This window comes from Bufo bufo, chromosome 2, assembly GCF_905171765.1.
Source record: "Bufo bufo chromosome 2, aBufBuf1.1, whole genome shotgun sequence".
In the NCBI taxonomy this organism is placed as follows: Eukaryota; Metazoa; Chordata; class Amphibia; order Anura; family Bufonidae; genus Bufo; species Bufo bufo.
The window spans coordinates 23,846,045-23,861,505 of record NC_053390.1 but is presented as its reverse complement, the minus strand read 5'-3'; the positions used below and the strand labels follow the sequence as shown (position 1 = coordinate 23,861,505).

Genomic DNA, 15,461 nt, shown 5'->3' with positions numbered 1-15,461 from the left:
TCCGGACACCCAGGACCCACCTTCTCAGGATGAGCCCTATGAAATGCCCTGATGAGGCGAGTGGCTTTAATGTCCGACACCGGAACCCACATCCTCTCCTCAGGACCATAACCCCTCCAATGAACGAGGTACTGAAGAGAACCGCGGACAATGCGAGAGTCCACAATTCTGGAAACCTCAAACTCCAGATTGCCATCAACCAAAATCGGAGGAGGAGGCAAAGAGGAGGGTACCGTGGGCTGGACATATGGTTTTAAGAGAGATCTGTGAAATACATTATGTATCTTCCAAACCCGTGGAAGATCAAGACGGAAGGCAACAGGATTGATGACTGACAAGATTTTATAAGGTCCAATAAACTTGGGACCCAATTTCCAGGAGGGAACCTTCAGTTTAATATTTCTTGTAGACAACCACACCAGATCACCCACATTCAGGTCCGGACCAGGCACACGCTTATACTTCTCACTCATCTTTCTAAGATTACTCTGAATCTTTTGCCAAATGGTAGACAAAGACGAGGAAAACCTCTCCTCCTCAGGTAAACCAGAAAGAGCCCCTCCCGAGAATGTCCCAAACTGCGGATGGAACCCATATGCACCAAAGAATGGTGACTTATCAGAAGATTCCTGACGACGGTTGTTCAGAGCAAACTCAGCAAGAGGGAGAAATGAACACCAATCCTCCTGGTTCTCTGCCACAAAACAGCGCAAATATGTCTCCAGATTCTGATTGAGGCGCTCAGTCTGACCATTCGACTGCGGGTGAAAAGCAGAAGAGAAGGACAGCAGAACCCCCAGGCGAGAACAGAAAGCCTTCCAGAATCTAGACACAAACTGCGTGCCTCTATCGGAAACAATATCAGAGGGAATGCCATGCAATTTAACAATATGGTCGACAAAAGCTTGCGCCAACGTTTTAGCATTGGGTAAACCAGGGAAAGGTACGAAATGAGCCATCTTGCTAAAACGGTCCACCACCACCAGGATCACCGACTTCCCCGAGGAACGAGGAAGATCCGTGATAAAGTCCATGGACAGGTGTGTCCAAGGACGGGAAGGTATGGGTAACGGGAGAAGGGAACCTGAAGGCCGTGAACGAGGGACCTTAGCGCGAGCGCACGTCTCACAAGGAGCCACAAAACCCTCCACCGACTTACGAAGAGCCGGCCACCAAAATCTCTGAGCAATGAGATCTACCGTGGCTCTACTCCCGGGGTGACCAGCAAGAACAGTATCATGATGCTCCTTGAAGAGTTTGTGACGTAGCTCAGGAGGCACAAACAACTTCCCAGAAGGACAACGGGCAGGTGCCTCAGTCTGGGCAGCCTGGACCTCGGCCTCCAAATCAGAATATAGAGCAGAAACAACTACCCCCTCCGCCAAAATGGGACCCGGGTCCTCTGAGTTTCCTCCTCCCGGAAAACAGCGAGAGAGAGCATCAGCCTTCACATTTTTGATCCCAGGGCGGAATGTAACGACAAAATTGAATCTGGAGAAGAACAGAGACCATCTGGCCTGTCTCGGATTCATACGCCTGGCCGACTCCAAGTATGCCAGATTCTTATGGTCGGTAAAAACGGTGATAGGATGCCTGGCCCCCTCCAACTAATGGCGCCATTCCTTGAAAGCCAACTTGATGGCCAACAACTCCCTATCTCCCACATCATAGTTTTTCTCTGCCGGGGAGAGTTTTTTTGAGAAAAAGGCACAGGGTCGCCATTTGGCAGGAGAAGGGCCCTGGGACAAAATCGCACCCACACCCACCTCGGAAGCATCTACCTCAACAATAAAAGGTAAGGAAACATCGGGATGCACCAAGACGGGAGCAGACGCAAAACTCTCTTTAATCTTAGAAAAAGCTGCAAGCTCCTCCTCCGACCAAGAGGAAAAATCCGCCCCCTTTTTTGTCATGTCAGTGAGGGGTTTGACAACAGAGGAATAATTCAAAATGAACTTTCTGTAATAGTTCGCAAAACCCAGAAAGCGCATCAATGCCTTCTGATTCTCAGGAAGCTCCCACTCAAGTACAGCACGGACCTTCTCCGGATCCATGCGAAAACCAGAAGCAGAGAGGAGAAAACACAGAAATTGAATCTCCGATACCATAAAAAGACATTTCTCCAGCTTGGCGTACAATTTATTTTCCCGCAGAATCTGCAGAACCTGAAAAAGATGATCCTGATGGGTCTGAACATCAGGGGAAAAAAATCAAAATATCATCAAGATACACCAATACAAATTTCCCCATTAAATGGTAGAAAATACTGTTAACAAAATGCTGAAAGACGGCCGGAGCATTCATCAGGCCGAAAGGCATAACGAGATTCTCGAAATGCCCGTTAGGGGTATTAAAGGCCGTTTTCCATTCATCCCCCTCTCTGACCCTGACCAGGTTGTACGCGCCTCTCAAATCCAATTTGGAAAAAACCTTGGCCCCAACAATTTGGTTGAAGAGGTCCGGGATCAGAGGAAGGGGATAGGGATCGCGAATCGTGATACGGTTCAGCTCCCTAAAATCTAGGCAAGGTCTCAGAGAGCCATCTATTTTTTTAACAAAAAAAAACCCAGCGGCAACAGGTGATTTTGAGGGACGAATATGCCCCTTATCGAGACTCTCGGAGATATAGGTTTGCATTGCGATTCTTTCCGGTTGTGAGAGATTGTAGAGGCGTGCTTTTGGCAGCTTGGCGCCGGGAATGAGGTTAATGGGACAGTCAAACTCCCGGTGAGGAGGTAGCTCCTGAACACCGCTCTCGGAAAACACGTCCGAGAAATCAGAGAGAAATGATGGCACAGTTTTAGTAGACACCTCTGCAAAAGTCGCTGTAAGACAATTCTCTCTACAAAAGTCACTCCACTCATTTATTTGCCTTCCTTGCCAATCAATAGTGGGGTTATGTCTAGTGAGCCAGGGTAACCCCAAAACTAGAGGAGAAGGCAATCCGTTAAGGACAAAACAAGATATATCCTCCACATGAGTGTCACCTACAGCTAACCGGATATTGTGAACAATGCCCTTCAGAGATCTCTGTGAGAGTGGAGCAGAGTCAATAGCAAAAACAGGTATATCCTTTTCTAATGTGCAAACCTGAAAACCAAGCATGGCTACAAATTGAGTGTCAATAAGATTGACGGCCGCTCCACTATCAACAAAAATCTCACAAGAAATGACTTTGCTCTCTAGCGCTACCCTGGCAGACAGGAGAAAACGGGAACTGCAGGTCAGAGGAAAAGCATCAATTCCTACATCAACTTTGCCCAAAGTAGCAGATGAAGCAGAGTTTGATGATTTACCTTTTGAGGTTTTTCTCTAATTATCGCTCTTAGTACAGTTCAAGAATCTCCTAGACGGACAAACATTAGCCAAATGACCTATGCCCCCACAACAAAAACACACCATACTCTGAGGACTAAATCCTCTTTTATCAGGGGCAAGTCGACCTAGCTGCATGGGCTCCTCCTCAGAGGGGACTGAGACAGGATGAGGCCCCTGCACACTGAATGAGTCCGCACCACTGCCCCTAGACTGACAATGGCTGGACAGAGAGGTCTCGTTTCTTTCTCTTAGACGCCTGTCAAGGCGTACCGCCAATGACATGGCAGACTCTAGGGACGTTGGTCTCTCATGGAAAGCAAACGCATCTTTCAATCTCTCTGAGAGACCATGACAGAACTGACTCCGGAGTGCAGCATCATTCCAACCTGAATCAGCTGCCCATCTCCGAAATTCAGAACAATAAAGCTCCGCAGACAGTTTGCTCTGGCATAAAAAACGTAAGTTAGATTCGGCCAGAGCAACACGATCCGGGTCATCATATATCTGCCCCAGGGCCACAAAAAATCCTTCCACGGATCGAAGGGAGGGATCCCCTGATGGCAGCGAAAAAGCCCAAGTCTGAGCATTACCCCTGAGCAGGGAGATGACAATCCTCACCCTCTGCTCCTGATTACCAGAGGAATGGGGACACAAGCAAAAATGGAGTTTGATCAAATCAATAGAAATATAGGCTGGCTCACAGTATTTTTGCATTAAAATTTATTAATACACTAAATTAAATGACTTGTACCATCATACAACATACATACATGCATACATGTGTAAATATAGGTATATAAGTGCGGAGCTCACGCACAATCCTATATATCTGGAGTACTCCTAATAGGGCCAAATGGCTAGAGTGAGGCTGCAAGAGATATTCAAATGAACCGCTTGTATGTCCAGGAGTCAATATTAGTGACGCTGGATTAGTGACGCAGGCGTCTGAAGCCGTCAGACCAACGGAAGCTGGTTGAGCTGAGCTGAGCTGGTGATTGCCTTAGCCTAAGGCAATCACCAGCTCAGCTCAGCTCAACCAGCTTCCGTTGGTCTGACGGCTTCAGACGCCTGCGTCACTAATCCAGCGATTCATTACCTGGCTGGACACGTGAGACGCTGAGTGAGCTTGTCTGAAATCTTGCTCCGCAAGCGAAAAAGTAAGTGGAGCATTGCCTAACAGTTGCGGCTAAGATCTGTTACAGGTTATGTGAATGCAGTACCTCTCTTGATGAGAATACAGCAAGGACATTTTGTAATCTTTGTTTGAACTTTTGTTTCAATCACCTGGCAAATTGCCATCCATGTCCTGGACATACAAGCGGTTCATTTGAATATCTCTTGCAGCCTCACTCTAGCCATTTGGCCCTATTAGGAGTACTCCAGATATATAGGATTGTGCGTGAGCTCCGCACTTATATACCTATATTTACACATGTATGCATGTATGTATGTTGTATGATGGTACAAGTCATTTAATTTAGTGTATTAATAAATTTTAATGCAAAAATACTGTGAGCCAGCCTATATTTCTATTGATTTGATCTTTTTTTCAGCTGGTAACTGAAAGGCTGAGCTCCAGTAGTTTGCTGGTGGAGCCTTTTCTTATTTGATAATAGTTCTAAAAATGGAGTTTGCATGCCTCTCTGAAGCGAACAAAACTCTCACTGCCCCCGGAGAACGTTTCCGGAAGTGAGACCTTTGGCTCGCAACAGACTCCATGGGCCGGAGCAGAGCCCAATGCTTGAAGCTGAGTCATAGATTGACGGAGATCCGCTACCTCCAAAGAAAGACCCTGCATGCGGTCAACCAGGCCAGAAAGCGGATCCATGTCAAAAAAGACGGTTTTGGTGGATTATAATGTCACGGCTGTATGTGAGCAACAAGAGCAGACCCAAACTAGGGAGGATAAAGGGTGACCCCTGTCAGACCCTCAAAGCTCTCCCTATGCTGCTAAGCTGCTAAGCCCATGCCCGGATCCAAATGGTGGAACGAGGCATGCCCGCGTACCTAAGACTGATGACCACTGTAACCCCTACAATAGTGGAGGGGGCACGGCCACCGGTGCCCTGCTCAGTATATGGAGGGAACCGTGGTCGCCTCGGATCCAGTCAGAAAACACACAGATACACTACAATGTCTGCACACTTAGCTGAAGGAGCTGCAGCCGCAGTGAAGACGGATCCAACCACAGGCTGGCAATATCCGGAGTACTTGCTGCAGCAGAACACAGGTCCAGTGAAAGGATAGCATACAAGGGAAGATACTCAAGCAAGAGCTACAACTCAAATGAGAAATATAATCCACACACTACAAAAGGAGGAGGGGTGATTTAAAGGCAGGGAAATCAAACGCAGGAGGAACAGCTGGGAGGAAGGAAACAGAAAGTAAAGAGCTCATCACAGGGGCGGAGAAACAGAGCAGTGAGAACTCCTCCAAGCTCTAGTAGTGACATCATCACAGGGGTGGAGAAACAGAGCTGTGAGAACGTCTCAAAGCTCTGGTAGTGACAAATGCCCCCTCAGGGCTACAGAAGTAGTCTGCATAGATTTCCCGAACAGCTAATCCAGGACGTCCAGGCTGACTCAGATCTAAACTGACAGGGGATGTCATATTTAGGCCTAATTCTGCGTCTGTGGAGGCATCGTGGATCCTGGTGAAGTTGTGTAGCAGTACACAAGCCTGTATCACCAGGGTGGCATTGTCCGGATTCATTTGTATGGATGACAAGAATACTCTTCACTTTGTGGACAGTATTCCAAAAGCGCACTCCACATACCGACGGGCACAAGTCAGTCGATAGTTGAAGATGCGCTTCCGGTCATCCAGATCGCGTCTAGGGAAGGGCCGCATCATGTGGGGTGACAATGCGAACCCTTCATCTGCCACGATCACAAATGGAGCCGGTGGACCTGCAGATCCGGGTAGTCTACTGGGCTCTGGCAGGGCAAGCTGGTTTGTGCGAAGCCGCTCACCAATTCTGGAAGCACTAAAGATGCGGCTGTCTGAAGTGCTCCCATAGGCCCCAATATCCACAATTACAAACCTGTAGTTACTGTCAGCAAGGGCCATCAGCACTACAGAAAAATATTGCTTATAATTGAAGTACCGGGACCCTGAGTGAGACGGCTTCTTCACGCGGATATGCTTACCGTCCAGTGCCCCAATGCAGTTAGGAAACTGCGCTGATTGGTAAAATCCCTCGGAGATCCGTAGCCAATCTTCCGCCTTGGGGGTGGGCATCACCGCTTCTCTGAGACGCTGCCATATAACTTTACAGGTATGACAGACAATCCCAGAGATTGTAGAGATTCCTAGTAGAAACTCAAAGTGCAGAGAAGCGAATGAGTTCCCAGTAGCAAGGAATCTGAAATAAAAAATTAAAAAAAGAATAATTAGTTTGCTAACAATCATTTTCATAAATTATTATTAGATATAGTATTTATAATATGAAAAATTCACTTACCTCAAGGTGACTATCAACCTTTGCTCTGGAGATATGCAGCGCCGCATACTTGTGTCCTGGAAATTGAGGTCAGGGTGGAGAGAGACCAGAAGATGGTCAAAAGCCTCCATGGACATACGGCAGTAAGATTTGAACTTATAGGGGTCCTGTCGCAGGTCATTAAATAATGTGTGGAATTGACCTTTCTGAAGTCTCTGAGCAATAATCGGATGTACCCAGTGTCGTCTCCTCCTTGTCCCCGGCTCTTCGTCCAACATAGCTGTTTGCCGTCCGAATCGCCGAGAAATAAGCCAGTGAAGGAGTACATTATTCAAGTCTTCAGACATGACGATAGGTGGGATGACTGTAGAAAACTAAGCTAGCAAGGCAGAGATTTCTTACACAGCTCCTACTACACCAAAAGCACAATAAAATGGCACCTGTTCTAGAAGATGTCCTCTGTTTTTCACCACTTTTTTTTTTTTTTGGTACCCTAGCAACATCTATTCCTCCTCTTTTTTCTTTTGGAAAAAAAAAACGGAATCACGGAAACACGGAACGGATTCGGAAGCACTTTAGTAAAAAAAACGGAAGGTTGTACTGAAAAACGGATCTGCAAAAAAAAGGAACGTTTATCTGGAAAGGTAAAAATACTGACGTGTGAATGGACCCTTAGTGATGTCCGGTTCATGAACGAATCATTCTTTTGAATCGATTCTTTTCACTGAACTGGAGGAGTCGATTCATCTGACTGAGCGGATCCATGTGAGACAACTCAGTGTGACGTAGCAGAGACTCAGAGAGCCGCTCTCCTGCTGAGAGTGCTGATCCGTGCCGTTTAAGCCCTTACATGCTGTGGCCAATAGCGCCCGTGGCATGTAAGCCGTTACAGAGAAAGCGGATCCCATCGGCATGAATGAAACCACAAGGTGCCCATGTCAATGCAGGTAGGCCAGAGCCTAGTGAAGGCCTCAGGCCTGCCTCTAGAGCAGGGATCAGCAACCTCCGGCACTCCAGCTGTTCTGAAACTTCAACTCCCAGAATCCTCCTTTCACTTCTTTGGGAGATAAAAGAACAGGTGAATAACTGTGCATGCTGGGAGTTGTAGTTTCACAGCAGCTGGAGTGCAGAGGGTTGCTGATCCCTGCTCTAGCAAGTCTGATCCTAGAGAGAAAGCCAGGCTTCTGCCAGCCCCGCCCACCCCTGCAACCAATCAGATCTGTGCAGCAAGCCCTGAGTCACACACAGTGCACCGAGTCTAAGAATCTAATAAACTAGTTAAAAGAATCGAATGATTGTATTTAGGCCCATTTCACACTAGCGTTAAAGTTTTCCGGTATTGAGTTCCGTCCTAGGGGCTTAATACCGGAAAAAAACGCTTCCGTTTTCTCCTAATGCATTCTAAATGGAGAGCAATCCGTTCAGTATGCATCAGGATGTCTTCAGGTCGGTCACTTTTCCGGAACACTTGGCGGAATGTCGGATCCGGCATTATTTTCCATTGAAATGTATCAATACCGGATCCGGTACCAAGTGGATGACACCGGAGAGACGGATCCGGTATTGCAATGCATTTGTCAGACGGATCCGGAAACAAATGCTATCCGTTTGCACACAGATTTCCGGATCCGGCAGGATTCCTCTAACGCTAGTGTGAAAGTACACTAAGAATGGTGCGTCACCTCCAGTAGAACAATACACAGAGTCTAATGGTCAGGTTGCAGCAGAGATAAGGGACAGACAGCAGAGATAAGAGACATGACAGCAGAGATAAGGGACAGACAGCAGAGATAAGAGACAGACAGCAGAGATAAGGGACAGACAGCAGAGATAAGGGACAGACAGCAGTGATAAGAGACAGACAGCAGAGATAAGAGACATGACACAGAGTTTAGATCAGAGCAGATCCTCATTCAGATTGAATTAACCTATTAGGGTCAAATTGGCTTTTTAAGGAGATCTGTATGTTACAGGTACAGGCGAGGTCACTTAGTTTAGAGCAGGGATGCTCAACCTGCGGCCCTCCAACTGTTGTAAAACTACAACTCCCATCATGCCCTTCTGTAGGATGACAGCTGTAGGCTGTCAGGGAATGATGGGAGTTGTAGTTTTACAACAGCTGGAGGGCCGCAGGTTGAGCATCCCTGGTTTAGAGTTACCAATGAATTATGGCCCCAGAATTGTTGCTCTCATTTAGACGTTTGCGGTGACACCTGACGTGAGTGGTGCAATCATCATCTACATAGACATGCAAACCTATCGGCGGGGGCGGACGCAGACAACAGAGGCCCCTGTGCAAAGAATGTGCCCCCCCCCAAGTTCTCAACATAACCAATTCTGTCCTAACATTCAGACCAGACCGCCATGATGATTTCTTCCAGTCATCTCTCCTCTCTGCAGGGTTTGACAGACAGACATCTTAGTTTCCTAGTTTTCCATCCTCCTCCCACCTAATCAGCCCCCCTCTAATACTGTGCCCGCTGTGCCCCACATACTCGTTACACACAGATAGTTCCCTTTTCAATAATTACTGGCACACAGTGTCCTAACAAATAACTGCGCCCAGGAAACAGTGCCCCTGACACTAATAGTGTAAACGTAATGTTAAGCTGGTACTGTTAGATAACCAAAAAATATTACAGACATATAGTACAGCAAAAAAAGCAAAAAATGCATATAGTGGTAGCATTGCGGGAAAATACTGCGACAAGTATAAAACCACCGTCCCTCCAACACCATGAAGTCCTGTCGTTCGTTTTGCAGTCAGCAGAGAGATTGCGCACCAACAATTACCTACAAATATTGTGTAAAAACCACATATAAAAGTATAAATAGTGGCATATCTACTACCTAGACCTTATGCCGTAATACCTTACCATACCCATTGCAGTGTCCTTGCATATAAGTTAGACATGGAATCTCCAAAGGCATCGCCAAGTACACCAAAAGTGTGCCAACGTAGATGCCAACATAGGCAATGGGTGAAGGATAATGATGGGCATAAAACAGGACTTCTTGGTGTTGGAGGGACGGTGGTTTTAGACTTGTCGCAGTATTTTCCCGCAATGCTGACACTATATGCATTATTTCCTGTATTATGTATTCAATTGTTCTTTTTTTAAACAATAAAGATTGAGTTCATACATATACTGTATGTCTGTAATGTTTTTTGGTATCAACGTATCGGTTGTTTATTAAGCTGGTACTGTGCCAAGGTGCCCCCCACAGTAACAGTGCTCCCCAGCATCCCACCAATAGTAATAATTATCTACCAGACAACACGTAGTAGTAATAGTGCCCCTACAGTAATAAAGTCCGCACTGTGTCCTAGAAGTAATAATACTCCCATAGTGCTCATACTAGTATTCAAGTTCCTCATAGTCCCTCAACTGTAATAAAGCCCCCAGTAGTAATAATTCTCTTTATAACTCTTTGTGTAACGGTAGAAAAATTCCCCCTTATAATGTGCGCCAGTATATAAAAGTGCCCTGTTGTGTGGCAGTATAAAAAATACCTCCTCTTAGTGCCCCCTGTAGAGCCAATGTCCCCATAGTACACTCATAATGTGTGCCAATGCCCCCTACCGTGTGCCCAAAAAACTCTCTTCGTGCCCCAAGTTGAGCCAAGGTCCCCATAGTGCCCTATACGTTTCACCAGTAAAAAATACTCCTATATCGTGCACCAAAAGTGCGCCTCCACTTGTCCCCATGGTGCCTGACAATGTGGCAGTATAAAATGCCCCCATAACGTGTGCCAGTATAATGCCCCTATATAATGACTCCAATAGTGCTCCCATTCCCCCATTCTCCATAGTGGAAGATAGGGTCACCAGTAGATGCCCCCATAGTGCTCCCCATATGTGCTATTATATAAGATAGAGCCCCCATAGTGCTCCTCCCCCTCCATAGTGCCCCCCGTGTGTGCCAGTACATAAGATACGGCCCCCAGTAGATGCCCCCCATTAGTGCCAGACAGGGCCCCTAGCAAAGTGTAAATAAATAAAAAATAAACCCATATACTTACTTTCTTGACGCTTTCAGCAATGCCGGCCTGTGTCCCGCGCTGTACGGCTCAGACGGCGTGATGATGTCATCGCTCCGGCCTCTGATAGGTTGCAGGCCTAGTGCCTATAGACTATGAGAGGACTGGGGAAGGGAGACGCCTCTCCCCGCCGCAGCATCCATCTGTATCGCCGTACTAAGGCCAGCGATACAGATGGATGTAGAGATTAGCGCTTCCACAATGGAAGCGATTACTTACAATCGGTCACTAGGACCACACGTTGTCTCTGGGTTACATATGTTACTCATTTTAATGTATAAAATATAACGTTTATTTCTTGTCTCTAAAAGTTACTGTCTGGACTGACACTTTATTGATCCGCTGGGTCTGCAATGCTATATTAGGCGGTGGTGCTAGCTATGGGGCTACACGTAATGCTGCCTGGCATACTCAGAGTCTCTCACGCACTCCTCTCATGCTGTTTGTCTCACAGTGCGCTACTTCGGAGTAGATCGCTCCCCTGCTAGCTCTCCCTACTCGCTCTCTACTAGGTCATAGTCTAGTGCAGACTCAAGAAGTTCACACTCTGCCCCCCGACATGTTTCGCCATCTTCATGGGTTTGGGCAGTTTGCTCGTGAACGGGGGCCGGACCAGGCTTTTAAAACCTCCCTCCCAGCGTCATAGTTGCGGCAGCGCTTTAGTTCCCAGGTCACTTCCTTGGCCTATCAGTGATAGTTTTGTAGCAATCGCTACCCAATGGGACCTCCCACAGGGCCCTTGTCCAATCAGCATTGGCCTCAGCTTTGCGCATGTATCAGGACTTAGCTCCCGTCGGACCCGACAGATTCCAGTGCGCATGTCTGGATACTTCTATTTCTAGTGCGATCTTACTACTCTACTGCGCATGCGCTTGGTCTTAGAGCCAGGGGTGATTATACACGGGTACGAGTGCGCATACATATTCCCGTTACTCTAACCTACTATGGGAGGATCTAATGTTATTTGTTGTTTACCAGTGCGCATGTCAGGGCGCTCCTAACATTAAGTATGTTCCTCCAGCTCAGCTGCGCATGCGCGCAGTCTTGGAAATAATGTGATAACAATCACCCCTTAGTACGCATGTGCCAGGACTTTGTACTTCTCGGAGCTTGCAGCTTCTCATGCGCATGCCCGAGCCCTTAGTACTCAATACGATCTCGCCCCTATACTCCGCTTGCGCACAGTCTTGGAATTTAGGAGCGGTCTTCCTACTGTTGCGCTCTCGCGTGCTTGATATTACTTGCGCATGCGTCAGCACATAGAATTTAGCCAGATGTCAGAATCTGAGAATCCTGCAGGTTTTCTGCTGCTCTGCGCGTGCGTGCAGTCTTAGTGCTGCTACCGGTCACCCCCTACTGCGCATGCACTGAAGACACCAAGAGCTTGGCGAAACATGTCGGGGGGCAGAGTGTGAACTTCTTGAGTCTGCACAAGACTATGACCTAGTACAGAGCGAGTAGGGAGAGCTAGCAGGGGAGCGATCTACTCCGAAGTAGCGCACTGTGAGACAAACAGCATGAGAGGAGTGCGTGAGTATGCCAGGCAGCATTAAAGGGCTTCTGTCACCCCACAAAACTCATATTTTTTTTTTTGGATAGTTAGATTCCTTATAGCGCGATATAGGAGAATATAATGGTCTTACTTACTTTCATGCGGCCGATTCTTTAGAAAACGAAGTTTTATAATATGTAAATGAGGGCTCTACCAGCAAGTAGGGCGTCTACTTGCTGGTAGCTGCTGCAGAAATCCGCCCCCTCGCCGTGTTGATTGACAGGGCCAGCCGGGATCTCCTCCTCCGGCCGGCCCTGTCAGTAATTCAAAAATCGTGCGCCTCTGGTCATTCGGCGCAGGAGCTCTGAGATGAGGAGGCTCGTCTCCTCAGTGCGCCTGCGCCGATGACATCACCGAAATAGAAGACGTCATCGGCACAGGCGCACTGAGGGAGTGCTGAGGAGACGTATGTAACCCAGAGACAATGTGTGGTCCTAGTGACCTATTGTAAATAATCGCATCCATTGTGTCTCAACATATGTTAATGGGTCAATCTGTAAACAGGTAGAGTCTAGTGATGTCCGGATCGTTCTTTTGAATCGATTCAGTTCACTGATCCGGAGGAGTCTGTTCCTCTGACTGAGCCGATCCGTGTGAAGCCGCTCACTCAGATTAGCATAGAGGCAGCAGGCAGTGGAAGCTAGCCCCGCCCCTCCCCTCCCCGCCCTCCAACCAATCAGAGGCAGCCAGCACTGACTCACAGCACAGGGGGAGGAGTCGCAGGGACTCAGAGAATCGTCTGAGAGTTTATTAGTTAAAAGAATCGGATGAGTCACAGACTGAGTCACCGAGTCCCTGCCAGGCGTCCTGCTCTGCTACATGCACCCTGTACACACACAGCTCCACTACATAGTGTATATATATATTGTCAGCTCCTGGGCTCAGTGTCACATACAGTGTATAGATTGTGTATGTGACACTGAGCCCAGGAGCTGACAATATATATATACACTATAAAGCAGAGCTGTGTGTGTACAGGGTGCATCTAGCATGTAGCAGAGCAGGAAGTCTGGCAGGGACTCGGTGACACCATTCTTTTAACTAATAAACTCTTAGACAATTATCTAAATCCCTGCAATAACTATACAGTGTAATTACATCAGTCTGCTCCACTGCAGCAGAGCTGTGTTTGCCAGGAGCGAGTCCCTCCTGACCTTCGGTTCACTTAAGAGCCGACTCGGCAAGTGAACCGAAGATTCGATGAGCTGAGCATGCGCACTGATCTTCAGTTCACTTGCTTCTGCCGGCTCAGGAAGTGAACCGAAGATCCGATTCATGAAAAAGATCCGAACGTCCCATCTCCAGTAGAGTCCACAATGGAAGAGCTCATCTCCCTCTGCCGCCGGTAACGCGATCAACTGTGCCAAAGCATGTTACTGCGCATGCGCACCACATTCTGATGGGCTGTTGTCACAGCCAACATCGATAGCGGTCAGATCGGCCGACTCCGCGAGAATGGAAGATTCGATTCCTTAATCAGATCTTTTGAATAAACTGATTCATAATAAACAATTCATTTAAAAGATTTGAACTTCCCATCTCTACTCCGAATACATCACACAGCACAGCAGCCCCGCCCCCTCGTGTCACATGACCATCAGAACAAGCCCATCTCCACATCTTATCCAATCAAGTACTGAGCTCCGCCCCCTACACTGATCACATGACAGTGATGTCACTCCAGGTCTTTCACCACCTCATCTCCTCTGCACTGCTGAACCCCGCCCCCTGCACTGATCACATGATGGTGACATCATCCCAGGTCCTTTACCACCTCCTCTCCCCACTGCTGAGCCCCGCCCCCTGCACTGATCACATGACGGTGACGTCACCCCAGGTCCTTCAGCTCTGGCAGTGCAGCAGATACTGGGCAGGTCCTGGTCGGTAGTCAGGGCTCTTGTTCTCTCTGGTATCAGCCATTCCTCCAGCCTGCAGGTAAGATGAGCTGTGAGGAGACAGTGTGGTGGAGAGCTCAGACATGTCACCTCTGGAGATTCTCCTCCATTACACACAAGGAATCCTTCTCCGCTCCTCAGATTAGTATGATGGGGGGAGGAGGATTAGTGGGGGTTGTCATCATTCACTGCTGGATCAGAGAATCTGCTCCTTGAGTATGAGGATTTCACCACCAGGAGCTTAGATACACACTGCACTGCCAGGAGCTTAGATACACCCAGAGCTCAGGGTTTTTCCCGTCAGTGCAGCTTTATGAGGGTCTGAGTTTTGCGGGATGAGTTCTACTTTTTCTCGGCCTCATTATCGGGGACATGGGACTCACTGATTAACCTTTATTCCTGTTTTTTGGAGGAGTCATGAAGAAAACCAGCAATACGAGCCTTCTCCTGAATGAGCCACCAAGGATGGACAGGAAGGAGATCAGCAGAAGAATATTAGACCTCACCTTGGAGATCATCTCCCTGCTGAGCGGAGAGGTAAACTTTTCTAGATTTCTCTCCTCTTTATTGTATTCTGTAACAAGTCAGACATCGGGAAGGAGAATCCATCATAGGAAGTGATAGGAAGAGTCCAGGGTCCTGGAGAACGGCCTCCAGACCTTCCAAGTGATGGAGAACCTGAAGATCAGCCCCCAGTATGGTGAGTGATGGATCATGTGACCAGTGACCAATAGTCATGTTGTAGGACCCATGAGAAGGTAAGTAGGCACGTTGTACCCAGGAGGAAAGGGCCGGAGGAGAGCACATGGCCCCTGAAGGGTTTATTCCCTAAGTGTCTCTCTCCATCCACAGGAGTACACAATAGTGAAGAAGACATCGGGGGACTGTGTGACTCCCATCATCCATCTCCAGGAGTCAGGAGGGCGGAGCAGGACCCCTCCCCCCATCACAGAGCCTCCCCCTCTGATACATGAGCAGAAGATCCTAGAACTCACCCACAAGATGATGGAGCTGCTGACTGGAGAGGTGACACTGCTGGGAATGCTGGGAAATTCTCCAGTAACAGCACTGGAGGGGTCTGGGTGATGACGTTGTCATTGTGTTGTCAGGTTCCTATAAGGTGTCAGGATGTCACTGTCTATTTCTCCATGGAGGAGTGGGAGTATATAGAAGGCCACAAGGATCTGTACAAGGAGGCCATGATGGAGGAGCC

General features: G+C 47.9%; 2 protein-coding genes and 1 long non-coding RNA gene across 4 annotated transcripts in view; 2 read left to right on the top strand and 1 right to left on the bottom strand.

Moving 5' to 3' along the window:
* Nucleotides 1-15,461, top strand: part of LOC120991124 (zinc finger protein 585A-like) — a 2,129,672-nt gene that overhangs the window by 1,493,775 nt on the left and 620,436 nt on the right. The window lies entirely within an intron of this gene.
* LOC120991886 (oocyte zinc finger protein XlCOF6.1-like) overlaps nucleotides 1-15,461 on the bottom strand; it is a 400,346-nt gene that overhangs the window by 293,068 nt on the left and 91,817 nt on the right. The window lies entirely within an intron of this gene.
* Nucleotides 14,234-15,151, top strand: LOC120991174. 2 transcript variants are annotated; one of them, XR_005776516.1, is made up of 3 exons: nucleotides 14,234-14,288; nucleotides 14,672-14,785; nucleotides 15,101-15,151. It is a non-coding gene; the product is annotated as an uncharacterized LOC120991174 (long non-coding RNA). The 2 variants fall into 2 exon arrangements; XR_005776515.1 differs by having other exon boundaries at nucleotides 14,661-14,785.